The 24,491-nt window shown below is 46.1% G+C and overlaps 1 long non-coding RNA gene across 1 annotated transcript in view; it reads right to left on the bottom strand.

The window, feature by feature from the left end:
• Positions 1 to 17,917: 17,917 nt before the first annotated feature.
• The window catches only part of LOC120323789, a 53,395-nt gene continuing 46,821 nt past the window's right edge, over positions 17,918 to 24,491 (bottom strand). The window contains exon 3 of the long non-coding RNA XR_005564634.1: positions 17,918 to 18,186. This is a non-coding gene — a long non-coding RNA (uncharacterized LOC120323789). The remainder of the gene's footprint in view (positions 18,187 to 24,491) is intronic.

Below are 24,491 nucleotides of genomic sequence, written 5' to 3' on the forward strand. Positions count from 1 at the left end.
GGAAGAGTGTGATGGAGGACCTGTGTGACTGAAGTGAGCTGGTGTCTGATGCCTGCCAGACATTGTGTCCAGCTCTGCTCCCTTGCAGACATATGGGAGGCTTAGTAAAACACTCATACTGCAGATTATAAAAGCCTAAGTGTCACATTTGTGTTACAGGACAGAGACAAAGCCCATCTCTTGTCTCCATAGTCACTGGGGAGGACTGGGTTCAGGGCTCTGGTTTGCAGCTTGGCAGTGCCAGCAGCCAGGAGGAGGGAACAGCATGGTGCTGGCCGCAGTAGGATTATCCCTGCAGCTGCTTTTGCTGCCCAAAACTGAGCTTTGTGTATATGCCCTGCAACAGGCAGCACCAACCCGTGCTCCCATTAGCTAGAAATGGTGGTAGTGACTTAGTGCCATTTTCCCCATGCCTCCTCCCCAGCACACCCCCACTGCAGAGGTGTGCCAAGCCTCTGCATCCGTCAAGACTTGTGCCTCTCTTGTGGCTTCCTGACCACATAGAGGGGAAACACTCTTTTGCCTCTGTTCACTTAGTTGTTCAACATGGTGAGGTTTACGGGGAAATCATAATTGATCTTCCTCAACCAGGTGCTTCTCAAGCACCCACAGCTGCTGCAGGGGTGTTAATAGATGCATGCAATGCATGCAATGGACCTGCAAGGGAATTGCCAGCTGAAGTCACTGGTATTTTAAGGCATCACTCCAGTGACCCCCCGGATAGAAGGGCTTGAGTGGCGACAGCCACCAGGACCTTGTAGAATCCTCCAGCATGAAGTTCATGTGCAGTCCAGGAGCTTGTATCTTCATGAAGAGTGACCTCCACAAGCTCTGGGGGAGCAATTGAGAGAAAGGAGCCACTCTTCACCTCAGGAATGAAGTTTCAGAGCACAACTTGCCCTTCTGCTTCCCCTGCAGGCACCAGGAAATCTCTCAGCCTGAGCCAGGGCACGTGCAAGGAAGCTCTTGTGTGGTTTTCATGTTGTTTTTGGTGCTTAACTCACAGTAGTCTTTGATGTCTCCTACCTGCTTTTGTTCTCCAGGATCCTCATGCTGTTGGGGCTCCTTTTGTTCACTGAGTCCTTGTTCTCCTCCTCCCTCTCTGGACTTACCATGCCAAATGGATTTTGATTGCCTTTAGCCGGAGATCAAGCGCTGTTCTCTTTCATTAGAAGCAGTATTTGTTGTACCAGGACTTGAATGACCCCAGTGCAGAGAACTACAGAACAATTCCTTTAACTGCTATGCACAAGGCAAATATTTGCTGGTACAAAACACTTTGGATGATATTATAGGAAAGATTTCTGCACACATCAGACATGCAACAAAGGTGACATGCCTTTTCACCAAGTCACATGTACCCTGACACCTCCTCTATCAGAAAAGTTGGAAAACAACACTTCTATTTTACAGGAAAAATACATTTGTTAAAAGTCTGCCTTCTTTTTTTTTTCCTTTGTTTTTTAGGTTTGGGGGTTTTTTTGTTTGTTTGTTTTGTTGTTGTTGTTTTTTTTTACTCTCTTGAACTGGAATGAAACCAAGTTTATTAATTTTATTTTAAATGTATTTATAGGTTGTGGGAAAAGAAATTAAAAGAGCAGTGCTCAAAACTGGCCAACAGCCAATGACCACTTCTTTGTGCAGGAGAGCTGAAATGAGTGTCAGCCAGGCTGATTCCCCCTTGCCCATCCTGAGTGCTCTGACCTTTCTGTTGGCTACTTTGCATCACTGATTTTCATTAAAAGCCTAATCAAGGACCTGTTGAATTTTCCCATCACGAATTTAATCAAAATTTGTTCATTATCATTATATATTTTATTTTAAAACTTTTTTCTTTTTTTTTCCCCTGAAGTGAAGGACAATGTCCTTTGCAAGAAAAAGAAAATTAATGACCAGTTTAAGTTGAGAAACTGAAGCGGAAGAGGCATTTTAAGTTTGTTTCCCCTTCTTCTGAATCCTGGTAGGTAATAAGTGGTCAAATCAAGTTAACATTTTTTCCAGCTGTAGAGACTGTTCTGCGCAAGCTGGGCTCTGAGCTTGGAGTGAAGGATCAAGGTCCTTTTCTTAAGTGTCACATCCTGCAAAACAGCATTTCCGTGTGCAACCACACAGAGAGGGAGAATCCAAGCATGGATACTTTCCAGGCTCCACTTAGCGACCCAACAAGGGACCAGATATTTCAAAGGGATGGCAATAGGTGGTGTGTCTGTCAAGAGATGAACAGTCTTTTTTCCCCAGAAAACCTTCCCCAAGCTGTGGATGCTGAAGCAGGAAAGTTGGAACTGGGAGAAAGTGGGATGGGGAGGCCCTTCGTTATAGCTGGCTTCTTCCAGGCCTGCTCTCCTTTTTGGGATGCTCTTTTTTAAAGGCTAATGAGACATTGTGATTCCACAGCTGGGAATTTCCTCTGTAATAATAATTATCATCCTTTGCACTTCCCTAGCTAGTCTGAGGCTCCTATTCCTGCACCCAATAACAGATCTTATCTTGCTTTCCCAGGCACACAGGTGATCTCCATCTGACAGAGGGGAAAATAAGCCTGGGTGAAGCAGTAGGTATTTCTTCCCTGGATCCTTACCATGAGAGATTGGGGTCCCTTGTGGATAGGTACTGCTCCCTCCCTCTGACTCATGGTGAAGTGAGAGTTAGCTGATGCACACCAGGCTGATTTCCCCCCGCAGCAGTTCTTTCAGGGTTTCATAGAACATTTACAGGCTGAGCCTTCCCACTGGGAAATAAACCCCTTGCCCTTGGGACTGGCTATGCTGTATGCAAGGACCTGGTGTGCCCTTGCTGCTGCTTGCCAGGGCAGCAGTGTCGTGCTCTGCCCCACAGTCTCATTTGCAACCAGTACTCATGCTGGGCTGGGTGGCAAAGGCAAGCACAGCCTAGCAAAGGAAAGGGCAGGAATGCTCCACTGCAGTCCCAGAAACCCTGCCAGAGAAAAACGGTAACAAATAAACAGATGTCTGTGTGCGTTGGGCACCAAAAGAGGTTTAGGGCAGCATGTTGGGGCACATCACAGGCACAACAAGTTAGGAACAACTTGGTAGTCATCAGACCTGTGTTTGGAAATGAGTTGTGCCAGGAGAACCAAGCCCTCCTTGCTCAGGACAGGGCAGAATAGCTGCCCCTCCGGGCTCCCTGCTCTCCCACCAGCCAGGCCGGAAAGGGAAGGTTTTGTTGTGCTCTTCTCAGCACAATTCGTCACATCCCATGGCTTACACAGATGTGCAGGTGTGAATATCATTCCAGGGATCACAGGGGACCACACTGTGGCACCTGGTCACCCAGGAAGCACGAGGGATGTGGAGACCAGGCTAATGGGCAGGTGTTTGCCCTTCCAACTACAACCTACCTCAGAAAAGCATTAGTGATCTCATTCCTGGCATCTTCCCATTCCCAGTGCTTGCTGGACAAAGGTTTAAGCAGGGTTCAACGTTTTCTGGTTGGCATTCCTGGTTGCTGAGTTGGCATCTCTAATAATGTGCCTGATCCAAAATAAGAATGTTGTACTAAGATAAAGCTCTGAATAACAAATATGCTGACCCTCAAATACAGTTAGATATTCCAGTTTCCATCTAAGGCTGAACTGTGCTTCATTTGCTAAGCAACCAGAGGTTTTGGAAGGTCTTTGCAGGACCCTGCAGTTACCAGCATCACCAGATTAAGTCTCTCAGGGCTCCAAACATTGCTCCATACATCACATGGTGCCTAACCCAAGAGCATCAAGAGCCAGAGAGAAGCCAATGTAGTTTGATTTCCCATCTGTCAATTCTCTGATGCCTCTCTTAAAGCTACAATCTGCCCTTTCCCACTAAACAGGCAAAACTGTGACCATAATGGGTAACTTCTTTCCCCATCCAGCTGCCTGGGAGCTCATAATGACACTGCAAAGTGCCTCTCACTCTGCAAATTCTCCTTTCAAGACACACTAGGGTCATTCTTTTTATGGGAAGGAACAGAGAGTGGAGGAGGGAACGATCCTGAGGGACAGAGATAAATAATCTTCAAAGAGAACAATTAACAATCAATTGCAGCACTGCTGTAGAGCAAAGATAGACACATATTTCTGGCTTTTATTTCTGATTAATGAAAGAAAGGCCTAGCATCCACTTTCTTCATCCTTGAGAAACTGGTCTCCTGATTATGTCACAACTGATCTGCAATTGTTCTCTCTGAAGATTGTTTATCTCTTTTCTTCATGATTGCCTGCTCTGAGACCTTAATAAATTAGATCCAGCCAGCAGCAGTACTTGCTAATTTCCCCCTGAAGAGGATATGAGTTTTTGTTCAACCTCTTAGGGCATCCATTTACTTGGTCTCTGTTACTTCTTAAGGAATTGTCTTTGAAACATCACTTTCCAACATTGTAGCATCAAGGTTGCTGATAGTTCTGTGTTTTCATTGGATGAAATCAGCAGCAGGGCTCAGCTTTGATCTCAGCCACTCTATACCAGGTTCTGTACAGAGATGACCTTGGCGAACAGGTTTTTTTAGGATCCCATTATTATAAACTGTGGGGAACACCCTGCTCTTCTCCCCAGCTTTCAGCAAGGAGTGAGATGGGAGAGGATTGCCAGGAGCTTGGAAAAACCCTAGGCTCAGCCAGATAGAGCCCAGATAAGGCTGCAGGATTAGTGTAAATCTGTGGATATTTAGGGGGTAAAGAAGGGAAAGCATCAATGGATGCCAAAAAGATCCTCAGAGTCAAACCCATGGCACAGCTGAATGCTCCTCTCTGAAAGCAGACTGTGGGTCCTGCTTGAGGGATGGCTAAACATGGGGCAGAATGGCTCTTGTGGTGCCTCTAGCATCCCTGCAGGCTCTTCCAGGACATCAGATAAACTGAGGACCAGTTCTGCATTAGTTTTCTCTTGCCACCATTCTGCATCATACTTTCCCTGATGAATTCAAGCTGTTGTATGGATATGCAGTGAGGCAGCCCTTCCCTATCAGAGCCATTCCCTTACAGGTGGAGGAACAGGGAAGTGGATAGTGTCTGTTTTTGTGGGCAACCCAGAGGTAATAACACACTTGTTTAGTGCTCTGAAAGTAAAGATTAAAGATTTCTTGCCTTCTTCCCTTCCCATTCTCAAGCCAGTCCTTTGTGTGTTCCTATGTGTGTCTCTGTTACTGCCTGCACGAACACGAAGGTATGTATATCTTGCATTAAAGCAGTCAGATAAGGGGTCTCCTTGGGGAATCATTCCCCACTGTTTTTGTTTCAATATGACAAACACTGCATGCTTGAGTGGTAAATGAGATGGTGTTATTTCTCCGACTTCCTTTAAGTTCTTGTCCTAATATTCCTTCCTATTTCAAGCTGTTGCTACAAACCCTCTCCCTTTGCTCCATCTTCTCTGTGACTCTCATCCTTCAGATGTTTAGGCTAAGTCTCTCCGTGGGGTCTGATGGGATCAGCTTCATAAACCTTCCTGCTCTTAGGTTTCCTAGGAGAAAGGCCATGGGAAGGAGTGTTACCAAAGGCCTTGCTATCCCCAGGGCCGTATACTGTAACCTGCTTTGTGATATGACCATTTCCTCTTGGTTGGAGTGATGAAAGCTTCACCCCTAAAAACCTGCATAAATATTTCAGCTGAAAAAGAAAAAAAAGAAGAAGTCATGATGAGAATGAAGAGCCGACTGCAATGCCAGCTCTGCTGGAAACTGTGAACTGGGATGTGAGTTCTCTAAAGGTCACCCTGAGCCAGAGAAAGCCTCAACTGAATTCAAAATACTTCCCCTCCTTATTGGCAACAGAACATGTGTTTGCAGACGGTCTTTAGGTTTCACTCTTACTAATGTTTCTTCCCTTTTGTGCACTCTGGGGTCAGTCCCCAGCTTGCACATGGATGGGAGCTCTCCCTGGTTTTGGGTTGCCTGAATCCAGTGCGGCTGGACGGAAACAAAGCTGTGCTTTCCCAAGATCCTAGCTGGCCTCACCCTCTGCAGCACTGACCGCGCCCTCAGTCAAGTGGGGAAGCTGTTGTTGATGCCTCTGGTTGGAAATTCAGCACTCACTGTCCTGCTCAGGTAAGGAGATGTCCTTCCATCAGCTCACAGAAAAATCCTGTAGAGGTGACAAAGCCGCACAGCTCTTTGGGCACTGTGTGGTCCCAGGTCTGCGAGGAACATATGGCTGTCTCCCACTTGCCAGCATCAGGAGGACAGGTTTGGGCACAGGGCATCCCAATGAAAAGCATCCAGCTCTGCCTTGAAATGTATCAGGGTTATTAGCAAAGCTGCAGCAGCCTGTGAATGACAAACCCCTTGATTTAGAATTAAGTTGACATTTCATTTCAACCTATACCTTATCTTCAAGGAAAAGTGCTGCTCACGCAGCTCTGACCAGTGCCTGGAAAATTGCTGGGGGCGGAAGGCAGTTCTCACCGGCCCGAGCTGCAAAGTGGGTGTGAAATGTCAGACTCTTATCTGCAAGAGCCGAGTGAGCTCCCGAATGCAGGGAGGCAACTGCATGCTGCCTAGAAACACAGGAGAAGCCAGGCAGTGGTGTCAGCAGTGATAAGCACAGCCGGGAAGCATAGGTCAGGTTTGGACATGGATACTCTCATCCCTTTGCCTCGATGCAACCTTGGTTCTAGCTCACTTTTATCCTGCTCCAGGACCTCTCTGAGAGACCCAGCTGGCTGATGACCACCTCAGGGTAGGAAGCAGTAGATGCTTCACATAGGATTAATGCTAAGGACTTGCCCAGAAACTCATATCAATCTTGGTGGCAGAGAGAATAAGTCATTGTATTAGGACTGAGACTAAAACCTTAATCCCTGGGCATGATGCCAGACCTGTCACTTACAGCTTTTTTCTCCTGGCTGTAAAAGACCTCATGCCAACCTGTTTCAGACATGGGACCACCAGGCTGGAGAGACACCCCGTTTTTGGCAGTGATGTACCCTATTCTAGGCACCAAAATGACAGTGGTAAGCAAGAGAGGATCAGATTTCTGGGTAGAAGAGTTCTCCCAAATGAGCATCTGCCCCAGGATTTCCATGAGCAGCTGATCCAGCCCAGTGTGCTTGCCTGGGCAAGGAACTTTGAGAACTGGCCTTGCTGAGGAGGTAGGTGATGTCTTGCACTGACCTCCTCCCACTGCACATCTTTGTTGGACAGCATGATCTGACCGTGGAAAGCAGAGGAATGGAGAACAGTTCACTCCTCAGTGGGTGGCACTCACTACACAGAGCAAGTGCCTGGAAACAGCAAGGCTGTGCAACCTTACTCACTAATGGGGAGGTCTAGCCTGAAGACTGCAAAACGTGTTATTTTTCCAACTTCCATCCCTGCAACTGCATGGAGTGTAACAGGAAAGATTATTTTGACATTTCTCTTGCCTTATTCTCTCATTACAGCTCATCCAACAGTGATGGTGGTGGAAGTAGCAAAGCAATTTGAGGAGGCTGTGCATTTTTTATGGTTACGTCTTATGATGTGTTAATTTGCCAAATCAAATATATGTCTCAGCACTTCCACCTTTACCTCCTGCATGCCTGAAAAATAAATAGTCATATTAATCATACTTTGCCATTCTCTCCGGGGATTAGAAGGCAATTTGCAAAGATTGGCCCGGCCAGCCTTGCTTGCTTCCTCCAAAGGTGCGCTGGGCTGGCTGAGGCTGGGGAAGCTGAGGCACGGGGAAAGCAGAGCAGCTTGCTGAAGTGGATGGTTTGGTTCAATTCCCACAGCTCCCCTATCCCCTATTTGGAGGGGAAGTGGCCAAAGGTGGAGTGGAGACGACCTGCCAAGGTTTTAAAATTGGGTCTTGTGAGCTCTCGCTGGCTGTCAGAGCCCAGCATTGGGTGGTAGAGGGGGGATGGACAAGGGCACCAGAGAAGTGAGAAGGGAGCAACAAGGGAAAACCACCCCCCTGTAAATCCAAATGGGAGCAGAACGTGAGGTAATTGTTCAGCTGCGAGCAGCTGAGGCTGAAGCCAAGCAGCAGCTGGGTATTGAATAAAAGAGCTCTAACACTTCAGCGTGGAGTTTTTCCTGCTTCCCTCCCCTCCCACCTGCCTACTATAAAAATTCTCCTTTCCTTGCAGACCTGACTGTGCCTGCTTTTCCTCTTTTTTTTTTTTTCTTTTCTTTTTTCCTCTTTGATGACTTCATTTACACTGGTTCCCCATCTGCTGACACCTGCCATCAGCTCCAAGCCTCTCTCTGCTGGAGGAGTCTGTGACCTGTGGGCTCCAGCATGGTAGAATATGCTATTAATCAAAATAATGTCATCCTGCTGCATTGCAAGCCAGGAAAAAAAATAATTTGCTGTAGTAGAGATGTTTCTGGGGATCTGCAATGAAAAGTGTCACCATGTCCATGATGATCTGTGCTCCCGGCCAGACTTTCCAGGAAGAAATCAGCGTGGAACATTGGAGCCCACATTTTTGAGAGCATGTGGGCTGTGGGACTCACTGAGATGTGAGCACTGCAACACTGAAGGCAATCTTCAAGTGTTTAAAACCCAGAAAACATAAGCTGGAAAAAGTAGATCTCTGAGTGGCCTCCTTTACCATTAGGATATTGTGGCTCTCATAAAATGGAGACCATAAAACCTGACCTGCTGCTCTCCTGAGATGATGCTTTATGTTTCCATAATGAAGACAGGTTGATGGAGCAACAGCTACAAAATTTGCCAAAAAACCTTCCCCCGGTTCATACTGCAGAGGAATCCTATCATGGTGAGCATAATGTTCCCTCCTGGATGCTGATGACTGAGCCAAGAACTGGAGCCACATAGCACGGGTTCACTGTGTGCCAGTAGTCATGTGGGGCACAACACCTCCCAGAGATGTCAGCTCCAAGGGAGATAGGTCACATTTGTTCTGGGCTTCCCATCATGTCCTCCATAGGGAATGACACCTCCTCTTACCCCCTGGCTAGAGTATTGGCAGGCCACCCTGTTCCCAGTACCATTTTGGTGTCCCTCCCATGCACAGGCTGGCAGCCCTGTCTCAGTATAGTAAGGCTGTTCACTGCATAAAGGACAAGATATAACTGCAATAACCTCACAAGTCACTTATCCTTATGGCATGGCACGGTTCCCAGCTTCTTTCCTATTATGTCCTTAGTCTCAAACAATTTGCATTAAGGTCATGGGATAAGACCGCATAGGATGGGAGGCTCCCACGTCTTCCAGAGGTTTGGGGAAACAAAGGTGATAAAGGCAGGCAAGGACTTGGTTGGGTGCTTCACATTCAGGGAAGGGGAGAAACCAGCAGCCCGCATCATGAGGGGTAGGAAATGCTGGAGATGCCTGTTTCCCTGCCTGCACTAGAAATTACAGTCATTTGCCAGCTGTGTGGTGCAGCAGTTTTGGGAAGGAGGGTGGCACCCTGCAGTGCCCTGTCCCCTGAATGCCTGGGGGAGAAAAGCAAGTTCTGTGCAAAAGTGCTCCCTTGGAGGCTGCAGTGGGCTGAGACCAGCTAAACGCTGATGTGGCTCATGCAGACTGTCATCCAGATGACTTGTGAGGAGCAGCGTGGCTGAGGATGGAAGGTGTCACAGAAATTAAAATGACTGTCTCCAGATTATTTGTGAGCCAAGGATGGAGGCATTCATCAGCAAGACTCTCTGTAGACTACAGCTCCCCAACTGCTCTGCATTTTCTGCTGTAATGTATATACATGTCTTATTGCAACATAAGGCACAGCCTCTGGTGCCCTTGGGGGCATCCCTAAGGACTCAAAACATCTGCACAGGTCTGTTGGATACAATAGAGGACAGCTTCTTGCATCCTTGAATGGCCAGTGGGATCTCCTGGACGTGCCCTCCGGGACTGGAAGCCTCCACCAGATATGTGAACTGCTCCCTCAAGGTCACAGAGTAGAAAAGCAGCTGGAGCTGGTTCACATTTTCTTTTTTTAAACAAAACGAGCCTTTTCTTAGATACTGTTTTCAGGAATTTCACCAGGAAGGAAAAGATGTCTTTTATTTCAGGAACATTTTCTTAATGCTCCAAACTGACATGTACACTGACAGCAAAAACATCCTGAACCCCCCTAGACTTTTATTTTTTGCACACAAGAAAATTTGCATATGTTAGCATATATATTTGATATATAATGTGTATATCCTCTGAAAAGTAATTAGTATTTTTTCAACCAGCTGCAATGATCACATGTTCCTAGGCTCCGTGCTGGCATAATTGGATGAAACTCTGTTGTACGTGTTATACTGCCGGTTTGAAGAACTGATCCAAAGTTCCCATCTGGCCTCAAGGTTTCAGAATTTCTGTCAGTGCTCTAAAGCAGCTCTACCATGGCCAAAAGGTCAGCATAACGTGGGAGGCTGTGAGGACTGAGCCTGGGTGTTAAAGGTCATGTTCAAAAAACCATCAGAATTTCTGCTCCCTCCTGAAATCAGGAGGCTGGGGAGAGAAATGAGTTTTGAAAGCCACAGTCCCTGACAGCACACCTTAAGAGTGGGGGCGGTGGCTTAAAAAAATCTTGTTTCTGCTTGTTTTCAGTTATCACATCAGGCAGCTAAACCTGGAAAGCCACTCCTGGCAGCAGTGTATCGTGGAAGAAACAGTTTCTTTTGAGGACTCTGTGAAGCCTTTCTGAGGATAAAGAACAAAACTCATGCAACTTGTTAAAGAAGCTGCAATACAGCAGGAAAACTGTTGAAAGGAGAACTCTGTGTATCACTGCAGATACAAACTCCCTGCCTAAAATTGACTGCCAATATGCTCCTGCTGTGGTTGGGTGAAAGTGCTCCGCATCCCCCACAATGGCTGGATTTTGTCATGGGGAAAGTAGGCAAGAGTTTGCAAGGGGCAAAATGCAAGAATCACTTAGATATTTTCCAATGCAGCAGCTGGAATTTTTTTTTTATCAGCAGAGTCTTTAAACCTTGTGAAGAGCTTGAGTGGAGAAGAGTTTAAGAAGTAAGAAGGGATAAGGCTTGCTTTCAAGTCTCCTCCACCAGGAATTTTGTTGATGCCTGTGAGCAAAGCACTTTTGGTTTGAGGGGGGTTAAGTTCCCCATCCTTAAAAAGAGGTCAGCTACACTTGTCCACCTTGAAAGGGCATTGTGGGGATAAGTACTGACAACTGCTGAGATGATACAGCAATCACACATACACTTGAATTAGGTGGTTTCCATGTTGCTCAAAGCAGCCATTTGCCAGTTGTATATTCACTGCATTGAGAGGTTTTCAAAGTAAAATCAGCAACAATGGCAAATGATATCCCAGAGGGTCAGGAGGTGAAGGATGGCGTGCTGTGAGAAGCTCTAACAGCATGCTTTGAAGCACTTTTAAGGAGAAAGTCTTGATAGACTTCTGCTGGATGGAGAGCAGCATAGAAGGCCAAGGTGAGGTTGTTGTTTGCTGTGTGTGATGTGCTTGCTGGAAATCAGGCTCCAGCCTTGAGACAGCACAGGCACCTCAGATCGTCAGCCTAACTTGAAATGAGGAACATGTTTGCTGGTTTCTCTCAACACATACTTGAGCTAATTGTAAAATATGAAGGATGATGAATGGCAGCAGAAAACATGTACAACAGGAGACCCGGGAAAAGGCACTGCGTGCTCAAGAGTGCTTGGACACTCTGGATCAAATGCTGGTTCTCTTCCAGTCAGGTGTCATCAACAAAATGCAGCTACTGTCATAGGCGGTGCAGAGCCCAAAATGTGAAACACTTAGAAATTTAATTTAGGAAAGCTGAATGGGAGAAAGAAGTGCAGGAAAATTTCATTTTGTTGGCCTTACTTGTGGATAAAATACCAGAGTAGCTCTGGATTACATACTGTGGCAAGCTTCAAAGCTATTGCTCTGTGCATCCCCACTCAGAGGGATGGGCTTCATGGATATCCTCTGATCAGCACAGAAACAATTCATCTTAACAGAAGGGTTACCAGTTTGCTGACAGGGCAGGCTGGCCCCTGGTGTGAGGACAAAACACACAGCAGTATGACATGCAAAATGCCAGCCCAGCAATGCCAGTGCTTGGTCCTGACTGTAGCCTGGCGACGAGCTGTGGCCAGTAGGCAAACCATAGCCAGGAACCACTGGAGAACCACAAGGTTAGGAGATGTACCAGGGCCAGGAGACAGCACCATGCACACCGTATAACAACACCTGATGATAAATCTTCTAGGCTTTCTAATTATTTTCTCAGTCTTCAACCTTCTTCGTCACCAGCCAAAGGATTCCTGTTTCAGGCTCTGAGCGTTACCATGGTGTTCAGGGCACCGGGATCACCTTACCAGCTCTATCAAAGCCCCTTGTACAATAAACTGCTAAAATCACTCGATATCTCTGTGATTCCAGCAAAAGGAGTGTTACAGCACTCCTTGGTCCCCAGAGCAGATGCTCTGAGGTCTCTAAGGGTTTCATGAGCCCAGTCTCAGACCACTTTCCCAATGACTTGTGCAAGCTGGAGGCGGAACTGTCCTCACCCTGACAACCCTTGACACCACAGCTCTTATGCCTGTGGTGACACGAGGGACACAACACCCCTGTGTTTCTCACACTTGCACATCTCACAACCTGAGTGGTGCATAATGGCAGCAGTATTTTTTTTCAACTGGATTTCTTTTTACACCTTCAGATGTTTCACTCCCTCTTTTCCTTCCCACCTCTGATGACACTACGAGGAGAGACTTGTTCCTGGAATTGGTCACCTCCCAACTTAGGAATTACATTGTGGGGGATTGCTTTTAATTTATCTTTTCTCAACTCTACCAGCTGCTGGTTGTTTCCTTCTGCCTGATGCCACGGCAGTAAGCTTGGTCTCCTCTAAGAGGACTCTGCTAAGCTCCAGCCCATCCCTGCAGAGCTCTTGTGAAGCAGAGGCAGGCTTCCATGGCTGCTCGGTTTTGCATTTATCTCACAGTTCTCCAGCTGTTCTATCTTCCAGTTTGAACAAATCTCTTTAGGCCTTCTCACAATCCTTCATAGTTCTTCTGTCTTTTTGTCAGTTTCTTTCCTTCTTCCATTAACAAATAAAACCCGAAACAGTATGATGTTACCTGGACAGAACTCACCTCCTTCTCTGCCCTGTTGCTTCTCAAAACCATTAAAAAATATTTTCAGTCATGTCCCTCCCAAAGCTAGTCCCTTGAGTCTCTCCCATTTAACCTCCCACTGCTCCAAGCGTCATTTATTCACTCCAACCCTTTGTATCCCGTAGCAGTTTTTGACCCACAACAGGATGCTGCCCCTTACTCCGCAGATATTTATTTTCCTTAAGAGTCTCCTGTGAGGAACTCTACCAAAAAGCCTTTTAAAAAATCCAAGTAAATTATGTCCAGAAGTGCCCTTTATCCCATTTGCTGTATTAACTCTTTCTCAGGTTTTGGCAGGCTCAGAAATCACAGATTTCTGGGTCTGCTGCTTTCATGCTCCTCCCCATGAGCTGTCTGTTCAAAAATCTGACCAGATATTTGCAGGGCTGGGATGCTCTGAAGGACTCATCCAGAACTGAATTCCTCAGGATTCTACCAAACTAAAGATCCACAGAACCCCAGAATATGGTGCCATCTTAACACAGGGAGGGATTTTATAATAAGGGCAAAACTGTGGAGTCCATATGAATGTTCCCATTTTAATTAGCCTGATCTCCCTTATGGAAAGTATAGAAAAGTTACTTTCTTGCCTATTTTCAGATTTTGGTCAATTTTCTGTATCTTTCATTTGCTGGTTGGGTGGGTTTTTTTCTTTTTAAGTTTCTGCTTATTTAAGACCATGTTTGTTATTTTCATGCTTTCATTATGGGATATTTTAGGCAATCATAATTTAAGAAAAAATCATTATTTTTTTCAAATAGAAAAAAATCATTTTTCAACATGAGATCCTTGGTTCATTCCCTGGCATCTCCACAGAGCCACTGCTGTGTAGCCTTTCAGAAGGACCTTGACAAGTTGGAGGGATGGACAGAGGACTGTCTGAAGTTCAACAAAGGCAAGTGCAGGGTCCCATACATGGGAAAAAATAATCCTGTGCCCCAGCACAGGCTGGGGCCAACCTCCAGGAAAGCAGCTCTGTGGAGAAGGAGCTGGGGGTCCTAGGGGACAAGAAACTGTCCCTGAGCCAGCGGTGTGTCCTTGGGGCCAAGAAGGGCAATGGTATCCAGGGGGGCATTAGGAAGAGCACTGCCAGCAGGTTGAGGGAAGTGGTTCTGCCGCTCTGCTCAGCCCTGGTGAGGCCACATCTGGAGTGCTGTGTCCAGCCCTGGGCTCCTCAGTGCAAGAGACAAAAGCAGCTACTGGAGTGGGTTCAGTAGCGGGCTACGAACACGATTAAGGGACTGGAACATCTCTGTTACCGGGAAAGGTTGAGGGAGCTGGGCTTGTTGAGCCTCAGGAAGAGAAAGCTGAGAGGGGGTCTTATCAATGTCTGTAAGTATCTTAAAGGGGGGGCTGTCAGAGGACAGAGCCAGGCTTTGCTTGGTGGTGCCAAGCAATAGGATGAGAGGTAACACGCAGAAATTGATGTACGGGAAGTTCCACCTGAATATGAGGCAGAGCTTCTTTACTGTGCAGGTGATCACACACTAGATTGCCGAGAGGGGTTGTGGAGTCTCCCTCACTGGAGATGTTCAACAACAGTCTGGATGGAATTCTGTGCAATGTGCTCTGGGATGACCCTGCTTGGGAAGGGAGGTTGGACCAGATGACCCACCGCAGTCCCTTCCAACTTTATCCATTCTGTGATTCTGTGATCACAGTTTTGAGTACAAGTGTAAATTAACTTCAAGAAAAAGGGAAAAGTATTATCATTTTGCCAACCAGCTGTTCTTTAAATTTACCTGCATGGGATTGAAACAAAACATGATTTCCTAGTATGTAAGACATTGCCAAGATCTTTGTTTGAATATCATCTGTAAGTTTGGTATTCAGCTTTTGGAAAGGTTTAAAAACTGAATGGCTGAAAGAAAGAGCTGTGAAAATGATGGAAAGCCTAGGAAAAAAACTTGGAAATGAGAGTGAAGAAAGTTATTCTACTTAGCCTACCAGAGTGCAGGATAAGAAGTAATTTGACCTGTAGGAATCTACACAGGAAGATGGTATTTGATATTTCAGTCCTCTTTAATCGAGCAAACAAAGGAAAATGAAGTCCAATGGCCAGAAGCTGAAGATGGAAAAATTAAAGGAGGAAATAAGGTGCAGCTTTTTGCCTTTTTTTTTTTTTCTTAAATAGACTGAGCAATTAACCACTGGAGCAATTTCCAAGAATGGAAAAATCATCCATCACTCGAGGTTCTGAAGTCAAGACTGGATGGCTTTCTGAAGTGCATATCCCATGTCAGTGCCCAGTCAAGAGTGTCATGCAGGACCACTGTAATTCCATGGATCAGGTCCTGTAGGAGGTCAAAACCAATTACCATAATTGCAGTGTCTGTCTTAAATTCCCTGGACATCCATGGCCCTTTCTCCACCACACTCCTGAGACATGACTACTAAAAGCTGCACGTCGGAAACCTCTGTTTAGGCTGAAAACATATCTAAAGGAAAAACTGCCATGATGTCCTTTCTTTTGCTCTCTGCCCATGGCCTCTGGGAATGCAGAGGCATCACTGAACCCACAGTACCTTTCCCCAACACTTGTCTTGATGGTGCACATATGGAAAGACTTCCTGAGTCCAATCCCTTCCTACCAATCCCCTCCCAAAGCTGGGCAGTGGATCCCTGCCTGTCATTGTCTCTCAATCCTGGCAGCCCCCCAACCAAGCTATTTCCAAATCCATCACCCTGTGTCTTTCCCTGCTGGGGTTTGTCTTTGTGAATTCTCTTCATCATATTTGATTTTGCTGGGATGTTTGCCCCAGTATTGGCAAACCACATCTGCCTGTGCCCTAAGACCTCTGCCTGAAACTGGTCTCATTGTTTTCATGCATTTACCCTAAATTTCTGCCGCTTCCTGGTGTTTCATGCCTTGCATTAGCAAAGCGAGGTTACCATGTGAACCCAAAATGGGGCAGCCCAAAGGTCCTCTTACTCCTGCTGCCTGTCTCTGGCAGCACAAAGCGCTGATGCAAAGGGTGAGAACAGGAACTGTGCACGCTTTTGTTCTCCCATTTTCAGGAAACTCTTGTTGTGTGTTTATAGAGCACCTCGCAGAGCTGGCCCGCGATGCAGGTTCCCCAGGGGCATGCTAAGAGGAACCGTCACTATCAATTACTGCAATTATTGCAATTATAATAATTATTATTCTGTCACTTAAATTTCAGCAATTAATTTTTCCAGAGTCTAGTTTAAGCCATTTTCTCTCTGCCAGATGCTGATCACAGCAAGAGCGAGGTGCAGCATCTGCTGCTGATCAGAATCTGGTTTAACTCATGAAACACTGCAGAGGCAGGTGCCTGGTAAAGTGCAGACATGGGTCTCTTTAATGGGTCAGAAAGAGCCCATCAAAGCAGCTGAGTGTGCAGTGTGATCTTCACGCTGCAGACCAGGCACATTGCAGGCTGGACTAAGACTACAGTAATCTGGGCTATAAGGGTTCAGAGCCAGGATGTTATCAGACTAAGGGAAGGGTGGGGTGTGCATTATTCCACTTAAGGCAGCTGAAGGCTGTGTCTCTGAGCTATGGTAGCTATCTAGCAACCCACCAGGAGAGCCTGGCCACGCTAAGGAGCAGTTCATCCCATCCTTATAGGAGCATCTGCAACCACTGGGTCACCTCACTCTCTGGAGACACCTTTGTTTCTCCACTGGTATTACTGAAGCCCAAAGGGTTTGTTTAGACCAGACACCTACCAGGACGAGAATCCTACCCTTCATGTTCTTAATTGCAGGTTTGATAAGAAAGCTTGACATGTGGATCCATCCATCTGGGGGTTTGGGAATCGTCAGTTCAAGATAAACATAGAAAGGACAAAGCCAGTGATATTTTCCTTTCATCTCACAGTATCAAGTGACATTAATAACACACTGTTTTGGTAAAAATTAGTGCACAGTATACAGGTCATCTTCCCGTGTGACAGCTCTGAGACCTAAACTGAGCATCAGTTGGACAGGTCCATTGAGAAGCATTTAGGCATCTCCATTTGCATCAGCTCAGAGCTGTCTTATACCATATTCAGGGTGTAACATTAACCTCAAACAACAAGATGCTCTTTCCTTGGGTGTCACTGCTGCTCTTCTTAGTAAGCTCTCTTCTACTGCAAACTCTGAGGAATTCTGCATCCAGGCCAGCAAATTTAAAATGAAGTCAGAGAACTGTCTCTCATTCTTGAAATGACTGAAGGTTTATAATAGATATTCAGTACACTGTTGTATGGAAGGGACTGAATGATATCTTTGAGTCTTTCAGTAACAAGACAGTAGGCAGGAACCAGGAGATTGCTGCTATCTTATTACTTGATATTGTGTCCTGCTTTCCAAAAGACCTCTAGTTAATTAGAAGAGGATAAAAAAAATTGCTGCTATAATGACTTGATTTTGGGGAAGGTTGTCTTCTACTGAGGAATTCACTTTTGTTATTTATCCAAGGGAAAACTAAGAGGCAATTTGATCATGGCCTATGGGTCTGGTCATTGAAAAAAGGTCTGGGGAAATAAATGGGACTTTGATTTACTGGGAAAATACAGCTAAAAATCCAGTGACTGCAGCAGAAATGCAGTCATGCTGGGAAAAAAGTGCAAAAACTGAGGGCATAACGAGGTAGGGCTTTACAGGGTTTCCCTTACTTATCTTAAAGTCAAGATTAAGGCTGTGCTGTGGTGCACACAAATATTATGTGCCTGATGCAGAAATTGGTGAGGTGGATCTTTGGTCTCCTTTACTGCTCTTTGTTATGTTGGATTCTCTAATTCTCAGGGCTACAAACTATTGCATTACTTGCATGAGAATAGATAAAAAGCCTTTCTCGCATACAGCAGTATGAGTTAACAGTGTAGCAAATAATCTGCCATTTTAGGTGTCAGGGACAATATTTGTTCTTTAAAAGACACTATTTAATTTCACTTATGTGTTTTCTTGAATGTTTATTGGTGATCCATGGGAAGACCTCTGGAGAAAAAAATAAAATAAATGGACAAGAAACCAGGCATGAAACATCTTCCTTTCCATTTTCCTTCTCCAAATTAAGAAAAAGAAAAAATAAAGGGCCAGATTCTTCAGGATCCATCAACAAAGGCCATGTTTAATGCTGCGTAAACTGTGGGAAGTTTTCTATTATTTCAGTAGTCTTTTTAGTGAGCTCTTCTTTTCATAGTTCTTCAGCTGAAAAATAGAATAGAAAATAAGGATAATTTTTCTCTTGGTTGATAGCAGCAGACTGCAAGCTGAAACCCAGGGCTGTGAGTGGGGTTTCTGGGGTGGTCCCAAGGTGAGGCTGGACCCTGGCTCTGCTCTCACATTTTTAAAGGGCTTTGGATCAGCAGGACTGGAGGTTTGTTACACAAAGGCAATTCACTCAAGGTAACTGATCAAAAACGAGATGGAGAGGTGGGACAAATAAATTGTGTAAACACCTTAATAGGTGTGCTGGATTTGCTTGGGATAGAGTTAATATTTTCAGTAGTGACTGCTATGGGGCTGTGATTTGGACTTGGGCTTGAAACACTGTTAGTTACAGGGATGTTTTAGGTATTGCTGAGCAGTGCTCACACAGAGTCAAGGCCTTCTCTGCTTCCTACCCCACCTGGAAGGAGGCTGTGGAGGGTTCGGAGGGGACACAGATGGGACAGCTGACCCCAACTGACCACAGGGATATTCCATATCTTATGGTGTCATGCTCAGCATATAAAGCCAGGGGAAGAAGAAGTAGAGGGGGCATGTTTGGAGAGATGGTGTTCGTCCTCCCAAGTAACTGCTAGGTGTGAGGGAGCCCATCTTTCCTGGGGATTGCTGAACACCTGCTTGCCCATGGAAGTGGTGGTTGAATTCCTTGTTTTGCCTTACCTATTAAACTGTTTTTATCTCAACCCATGAGTTTTCTCACTTCTACTCTTCTGAATCCCTACCCCATCCCTACATCGGGAGAGTGAGCGAGTGCCCGTGTGGGGCCTAGTTGCTGCCTGGGGTTGACCCATGACACTGAGGAATAAGTACCATTTCTTCAATCTAACAAAGGATGATACCAGTCAGAATGAGCAGCTAGAATTCAATTCAGGCAGGCAAAATTCAGTTCAGGAGGGAAGCACAGGTTTTTCACCGTGAGACTGATTAACCACTGAAACAAACAACGAAGGAGGCAGTGGGTTCCAGCCCTGTTCATATATGGATGGGGCTAACATACCATAAGGAGCCACAGGTGGATCCTAAATGGGGGGAAATTGGGCTGCATGGGGTGACGGAACATGTACTGGCAGTTGTAACCTGGAGAAGCTCTGCCCTCCAAGTTTCCACTGGCCAGGGGGGCTGATCATGTGGTCCATTTGCTGTTGCAAACACAGGCAGGACTTCTAAACTAGGAACATGCAGAGGCATTTCAGCAGGTTCTGCTTAGCTACAATTGCATAATGAAGTCCTTTAAGGAGTAAATGTTTCTGTTTAGTTCACTAATAGGGCTTCATTAAGAGCCTTTATAGACCAAAAGACAAAGAGTAACCCAATCAAAGGTTCCTGATGAAAACAGCAAAATAGGAAAACCAGAAAACAGCAAAATAGGAAAACCAGAATTTACTACATACCAAGAATGTGTGAGCCCATTCCCTGCAATGAACTGAGATGTAGTTTCTTCCTTTACTTACAAGGACATTTAGAGCTAGTTTGCCTAGTAAAAACATGCGCACAAAGAAACATAAGCCCAGGGATGTGTCAGTGTTCCCAAGGATTGGTCCTGGCTCGGATGGAGTACATCCAGCTTGTTTTGTAGACTGCAGGAAGGTAGGTGTAGGCATCTGGGTTGATGATGGACGCACCTGGAGCATGGGGTCTGAGAGGGCAAAAGGAATTTCAGTGTGTTGCTGCAGCAGGACAAGATTCAGCCCTGGCCATGCTCTGAGGACCCAACTGTTTTTATTTTGCACTCTCTGCAGGACCAACTACATAGCTACATGCTGGGTTTCCCCCAGAGCCAAGCCTGAGGTGGATGGCTCCCCAGATGCAGGTGCTCCAGGAGGAAATGTACACACAGCTACTGAGCCACCTTTCCCTCTATGGGCCTAATCCAAGGGGCAGAGGAACCATGTGAATGATCCCAAATCCCCCAGTACTTCTCTTTCTGAAAGGCAAAGGATCATGGACAGAGCCAGGGACAAATACAGCCATACAAATTCAATCTCCTTCACCCCAGGAGAAGACCCCCTCCACTGTGCTTGATCTTGACCCTCTTTCTTTACTGGCTGCATCTGCTGGTGGAGAAGGGTGGCTGGCAAAGCCTGCAAAGGGATCCTAGCAGACACAGTGGTCTCTGACCTTATCTTCTCCTGACCATCAGAGATGTGTAGTCCCAGCTCTCTCCAAGATACACCATGATCCCTATGTCATGCCAGCCAACACCAGGATTTGGCAGTCCTGGGAAAACAGACCTTTCTCTCACAGACAAAAACAAAGTAAAAATAAAATATTCCCAATGTGACATGTTTCCCTCACAGTGAGTTGTGGGACAAAATTTGCCATTGGAAAGGACCTCCTAGGCTGCTGCAGTCACTCATCCACAAGAACCAAAGCCTCTAATCCCATTAAGAAACTTATCTTTCTTGATGGACAAAAAAGCTTTCTCTCATCAAACGTCTATTCTGATGGAAATCTTTATACCAGAACTCTTTCTGTCTCACAAAGGGCCAGGGTGCAATCTAAGCCTTTGATGTTGTGTTTGGAGTATAATGAAAGGCATTAATTTGAATAGAATTATTGAAATGGCATGTCTGTTTCTGCTATTAATAGAAAAGTCTTAAAACAATGAGCAGCAGAGATGGGGTCTACTGCAGTGAGCAGGAACAAAGGCAGAGCATTTTGCTCTGGTTGTTGTATTACGGGAATGGCCTGAGGTCTCTAATGCTCTGTTCTGAGCAGAAACAACAAACCTTGCAGGAAGCTGTAAGTGAAAAATCTTCGGACCTGGGCTCTGTCTGGAGATCAAGAGCTGCAGTGCGTCAAAGGAAGCTGCACAGAACAGATTCAAACCAAATCAGGGATGACAGGTCTCCATTTAGCTGGGGAACTCCTTGCCAGAGGGTGCTGTCACTGCTAACAGTTTTCCTGGGTCCAAGGTGAGACTGAATGACTTCACAAAAGAGAGATCCAATAAGGATCAAGACTACAATTCTCTAATATTTGTAGCATGGGGAAAATGCAGGAGAGGAGGATCATACCTGCTTGTCATGATATTATGCCTTCCTTACACATGCACTTTTATGAGGATGCTCAGATATCTGGGCTTTGATCTGACTTAATAAAGTTGTTCTGATAGGCTTCAGTTCTTCTGATCCCTGTATGTAAAGAAGTATTCTTATTTTTATATCTGTGCAGCATAGCATAATAAGCTGAAAATCATAGAACTGACTGGATTCTGTGATAAGAAAATAAAAACCCCAAACAACCCTTCCCCGGGGCTTGAGTTTCTAATGAATTGTCTCTTTGCTTTTTGTGTTTGCTTCCCAGGAACAGGCTTGCAAAGCGATCCAGGGTTCGCTGCTCATGTGCTGGTGTATTCTGAGAGCAGAGCTGGTGAAGTGGGATGAGGCAGCACAGGCTTACCTATGCTGGTTCCCCAATGGGGAGCTCAAAATGGGAGGCATCTTGAAGGTGAAGCTGTCTTCATGGGGTGAAATAAGATAGTTCTTCTGTGGTCCAGGAGGCCGAGGACCTCTCGGGAGGGATGGCAGAAACATGTTCTTGATGCAGAGTGTGATACTGCACCCAGTGGAAGAGGACAAGAAGTACCCTCAAGAAGAAACTACCTAGTGGTATATGTTACAAATCCCACTGGCATTCTCAGTAGCTGTTTTCATGAGGGAAGGGCCACAGGGAGGGATGTGAGCCTATTCCCTGCCTTGCCAGGGGCTTTCTGTGGCTCCCTGGCTCAGGTAACCTCTTCACCTCTATCCACTAACTTTGCCCGTGGAGCTGGTTTGAAAGGCACGGAACGATGCAAGTCCCGGCCACAGCTTTGGAAGAGGCTAACAGCACACAAGGCAGCATGGAGCTTGAGGATCAGCTGCAGGAGGACTCTGGAGAAAACTTGTGCATTCTGGGATATCATTCCCAGCATATCCTTCTGCCCTCCACCATACATGGAGCACGAAGACTGGCCTCACACAGCTGCTATAAAGCCGTGGCACAGCTTTGCTCTCTCCCCAGGACACCAACATCCAGTCTAGCAGTGTTCTCCCTCCTTCAGGTCCTCTGTGGTCCTGGCTTGCACTGTTGGAGTTTGAAAACATGTACACACTGAGGTCCTTGCAGGGCTTTGGCTGAAAATGGTCAAGGCTGGAAATGATCCAGGGTACAAACAGAAAGGAGAGAAACCGGCACTGCGTTTTCAGAGCGGAGGAGCTAAGGACAGGAATGGGAGGCTAATTAGAATTAAAGCTGTGAGATGGGGGAGACCAGAAGCAGCTGAGAACAGGAGGCAGCATCACCGTTTCTGATCTTGGCTGTTCTGGTTTTAATTATATGGCAAGGCATCCCATCCCTTTCATTCACCACGCTGGGGTTTCTTTCTGGTTAGTGACTGCAGACAAGGCCAGTGTAACGTTTTACCTTCCCCAGTTTGGGAGAACAAGGCTGAAGACTTACATCTTCCAATGGGAATGGGCAGCTTGGCAGACAGTGACGTTGTGTGTTGTTCCCATTATGTGTGTGTACCACAAAAAGGAGTCTGCTCTGTCAGTGCCACTGAGCTTTCTGCAGGAGTCGGCCACGCCGGGCAGCCATCTCGCTGGCCGTGCTCCGTGAGCCAACACGACCATCCCCGCGGGAGGATGCTGGATCCATCTGTGGGCCAGAAATCAGCAAACTGGTGGCCGCCATACAACATTTACGGTTTGGGGAGATGCTGCAGTAGCAAAACATATTTTCTTCTCCTCTCTGCAGCAGTAACACAGCCCAGACCCCCTGCCTTGAAAATCCTGAGCTACTATGACTGCTTCATCACTATTACTTTGGCATGCTACTGCAGAGTGATACTAGATAGACTACCCTGCAATGTGAGCAATTTAGGGCATGTCTGTGTGCATTGAAGAGCACAAAACAAATTCCAGCACATTGTGCAGGAGGGTCTGCTGGGAAGCTGGAAGCAGCACACCCATGTTGCATCTCCTTCAAGGATGCAGCCTCAAGCTCCAGAATGAGCTCTTCTACATGATCCCTAGGACCTGCTGTGTGCAAGGCATGCTCCATCCCCAAGGCACCTTGCAACAGAACTTCTCAGGAATGCATTTTCTTTAGTGTTGTATTTAATTCATCCCACAGCTGCTGCACTATCCCCTCTGTCTCACAAGGCTACCTCTGAAGCAGGGCTTTACAACACCTTTTTTGGAGGATGTGTGGGCTGACATAAAACAGATACAGGAGCTTACTGTACCTGAAGAACTTGCAAGTTGTAAACTTTTCCCTGTTTACTAGCTGGGCTGATTGGCTGCTGTTTTTTCACAGACATTTTCAGAAGCCTAGTCTCCAGGAATACCAGCAGAGAGGACTGAAAACCAATGTAAAGTGGTAAAGCTGATGAAGCTTTTAATGGTGTCTAACTGAGCATCTACAGCTAAAGTAGACACAAATACGATACCAAAGATTTATCATTTAAAGGGTAACCTCTCATGATCAAAGGGAGTTACAATAAGGAGAGATTTCCCCAGCCTTACTTCTTTCCTCTTCTTACTCTTCCCTGAAACTTGATTTTGTTGGCGAAATGGCAAGACCTTTGGGAGGAACAGCACACACCACACAAAGCCTGGGACAGGATCAGCAGCAGGCAAAGGTCCATACTGTAACCCAGGCACAGGTTCACCAAAGTCTAGCAACTCTACTGGGTGCTAATTGCTGCTGCACCAGTCTGGGTGCAGCAGTGCTGGCACCTCTGGGTTAGCACCAGTGCAGCCCCACAGCTGTCCCCACTCCACCTCCCTTTGGCACTGCTCACCACCCCACTCCTCTCTGCCCTTTGGTAAGTCTGCCCTGTGCAATTGGAAACGATGAGATGAAGCTTCCAAAAGGAAGAGGCTTTGAGTAGGTGTTGGATCTATTGATTTGTCTGCTGGCCTTTCAATTGCTGGGGTTCGCATCCGCAAGTTCAACCATGAAATCACAAGGACTATAAATAAAACAAACAGGCTGAGATTTTTCTCAATGTTCCAGTCTCCAGCAGCTTCAAGAAAACAAAATACCAAGTAGTACAGAAGTCCCCGGGATGCTCACCAAGTGTAACATCCATGAGTGTGTCTCTTACCAGCCATATGGGTGAACACATCTCTCACCACCTTCTCTGCCTCCATCAGCTCTTTCCCCCCTCTCTGCACCACTTCCATACACATTGGCTGTGAGGACAGAAAATGAACTGGAGCTGATATGGCTTAAATATAGGTGTGTGTGCATATTTCCACATTTCAATACGTATATTTATACAGGCAGCTTACTTT

This window comes from Pipra filicauda, unplaced genomic scaffold, assembly GCF_003945595.2.
Source record: "Pipra filicauda isolate LSUMZ 115617 unplaced genomic scaffold, ASM394559v2 scaffold343_size770392_pilon, whole genome shotgun sequence".
Taxonomy (NCBI): Eukaryota; Metazoa; Chordata; class Aves; order Passeriformes; family Pipridae; genus Pipra; species Pipra filicauda.